This window comes from Chinchilla lanigera, unplaced genomic scaffold, assembly GCF_000276665.1.
Source record: "Chinchilla lanigera isolate Chin_1 unplaced genomic scaffold, ChiLan1.0 scaffold00041, whole genome shotgun sequence".
NCBI lineage: Eukaryota > Metazoa > Chordata > Mammalia > Rodentia > Chinchillidae > Chinchilla > Chinchilla lanigera.
The window spans coordinates 5,408,489-5,411,637 of record NW_004955442.1 but is presented as its reverse complement, the minus strand read 5'-3'; the positions used below and the strand labels follow the sequence as shown (position 1 = coordinate 5,411,637).

The window sequence follows — 3,149 nt, the reverse complement described above, 5'->3', positions numbered from 1 at the left end:
TTCAGTAAATGTATCCAATATCCTCTAACTTCTCATCCTCTCAAATGTTCTGCAATAAACCTTTATTTGCAGCTTACCAATGATCACTGACACTTAGGTTTGAAGAAGTTATCTATTTTATTCTATTGACCACACCCATTTTATAAGACCCCAAACTGAAGTACAGAAAATGGAAGTATATTTACTCAAGATGAACAGAGCCAAAGCAAGAGAACAAGAATAGCATTTGAGTTTCAAGTTTCCCAGTACAAGTTTCTTTAAATTTCAAATGACTGAGATTTAATTATAGGAAGCAAACTAAATGGAAGGCTTACAATAGGGAAGAATGACCGGTCAGTGCCTTTCGCAAACTGAGCTGGAACAGAGCGGGGCTAGAGTTTGCCCCTCACCCTGATCCCTTCCAAACGAAGACGTGCACAGTGTTCCTGGCACACTGGCTGAGGAAAAGTGGAGACTGCTGGTCTGTGTGCTGAAGCCGCCTTGTGCACCGTTCACTCCTGGTCAGCATCAGGAGCCCCCCCTTGGCAGCTCTGACCATCACCCTTCTTTTTGTGGCCTGAGATGATACCATCAATCCTCAGCAGCAAAACTGACGTCTCCACTGCTGTCTTTTATGTTTGCAGCTTCACAGCCAAAGGCTCCCATACGCCCAGTTCCTTCATGTCCACCAAGTCCCTGTCCTCCCATTTATACCCCAGGTCTCACAGCCTTCCTGTGTGTTTGGTCCGAAGGGAGGTCAGTAGGCAGATAGTGCTGGCCCCATAGTTCTGGATGAGTGTGCGAGGGATGACCTCTGGAGCCCATGCTACAGCCCTATCGGTCCACTGCTCCATGCCGTCATGGCCTTGGATTTTTCTGTCAAGGCACGGACCACAGCCATCTTGGAGGCCCCACCTCCTGGCCCCAGCTGAGGGTCGAGGAGCACGATGCAGCACACTTGCATAGCGTCCTGTAGGTTGTGCTCTACTTTGGAGAAAATTTCTTTGCTGACTCCTCTGAGGAGGATGGTACAGGGTGTGGAGTCTTTGCACTCAGTAATGAATGTAAAGCACTCATTTCCAGTTTTCTTGATTTCCAGCAGGCCTGCTACTGTCCCAAGATCATCTTTTCTCATGTCTTCCAGTGGGCTAACTCTCTGGGGCCCACAGGCCCTAGCAATCCGATTATTGTCTGTCTTCCGAACTCTAAGGATGGCTGTGATATTGGCCTGTAAGAAGTAGTGCTGAGCTAAATCTGAAATGCCCTTTTCTGTGATGACCATGTTGGGCTTCAACTGGATGATGTCTTCCCAGAGCTGCTGAATGTGCTCTTTTTCTATCTGGAGGGTTTGGGCAAAGAGTTCCTCTCGTGTATCTCAGTGTCAGTCTGGCTTTCTCCTTTCTTATATTCCAGGGATGAATCCTGCAGCACAATTCGAGGGTTCTTTATGTAGTGCCTCATTTGTGAATCGGTCACATCCTTGTTAATCATGAAGCCACATGGGACACATGAGTCTTCAATGATGCCCCCAGGTATGTTTTCCACTTTTGCATATTTCTTGATGTCAATTTCTGTCTGACCATTTTCCTCAAAGTGTAGTCTTAACAGCATCCAGGGCAATATTACAAGCCAAAGAAGACCACCGACTGATTGCTTTGGTAGTAATGGAGCTATTGATGATGATGTTTAGCATCATATCGTGGTTATTGACATCAACAGGGGTGCTGGTTTGCTTTAGAGTGCCAATCATATCATCCAGTGCTTTTCGGTAAGCACCGATCACCACTGCTGGTGCATCTACTGCTCCAGGAAGTGCTCAGCCACGGACAACATCTCTCCCACAAGAATAATAACTGATGTGGTCCTATCTGCAACCTCTTCATCTTGTGTCTGGCTAATTTCAATCATTGACTTAGCTGCTGGGTGCTGGACTTGAATCTCTCGAAGAATGGCATTGCCACTGTTGGTCATCACGATGCCTCTAATTGGATCCAAAAGCATCTTCATCATGGACTTGCATCCCAGACATGTTTGAATGATATCTGCAATAGTATTAGCAGCATTGATGTTTCCAAACTGAACTTTTCTTCCAGATTCATGCTTTGTATTCTGGCTGAGCATGAGCACAGGTTGGTGGCCCATCATGGTGGTGCATTGCAGAGCCAGGTACCCAGAGCAGGGAGAACTGGCAGAATCTTCTAGAGAGAGAGAGAGAGAGAGAGAGAGAGAGAGAGCGAGCGAGAGAGCGAGAGAACCAGGGACCTCCAATCCAAGTTTTAAAAGTGGAATTATTTCCCTGAGAGGACAATGCTATCTGCTTCTTAACAAATGAACTATTTTTACAGATATTATTGGTAGAGGGAAAGAAAAATCCACAATTGTTATCACTCCCTTTCCATTTTTACCTGCTAATCAGTTTGACATGTTAACTTTAACATATGATTTGCATGTGATATGTATGTAGAATTTTTCATATGGAGACACCTGTCATAAATTATTTCATCCAATCTGCACCAGAACTTCAGGAGGTAGATATTATTACCCCCAGTAGACAGATGAACAGATTGAGGTGTGGGGAGGTTGCATAGCTATCTGGGGAAATAGCTCATATGTTTAACACCAGAGTTAGAACTCAGAATTCTTCTACTCTAAACTTTGAATATATGGCCACTAACATATGCTTCTTCCTCTATAGTTAAGGAAACGATACCAGACTCAAAATCAGATCCTGGTTAACATCTGGTTCTGCTGAATGATCTTGGGAAGATTGCTAGAAGTCCGAGCTTCAATTTCCTTTTATATAAAAGAGGAACTAGCTGGATGTTGTGGCACATGTCTGTGATCTCCGCACTTGGGAGGCTGAGGCAGGAGGATCATTGCAAGTTTGAGACTAGTGTGGGTTACAAAGTGAGCTCAAGCCCAACGTGAACTACATAGCAAGATGCTGTCTCAAAAGGGCCAAAAAGGAAAAAAAAAAAAAGAACCATTGCCATATTTCTAAATTTAAGATGCATTGTTTTTACACTGTAAAATACTTCTCATGCAGCCACAGCCACAAACACACTCAGCCAACTTATTTTTGACAAAGGGGCTAAATAAGTTCACTGGAAGAAAGACAGCCTCCTTAATAAATGGTGCTGGAAAAACTGGCTCTCCACATGTTGAAGACT

General features: G+C 44.3%; 1 pseudogene; it reads right to left on the bottom strand.

Annotated features, from left to right (window-relative positions):
* Window positions 1–491: 491 nt before the first annotated feature.
* Window positions 492–2,139, bottom strand: LOC102020057 (annotated as a pseudogene).
* Window positions 2,140–3,149: the final 1,010 nt, after the last annotated feature.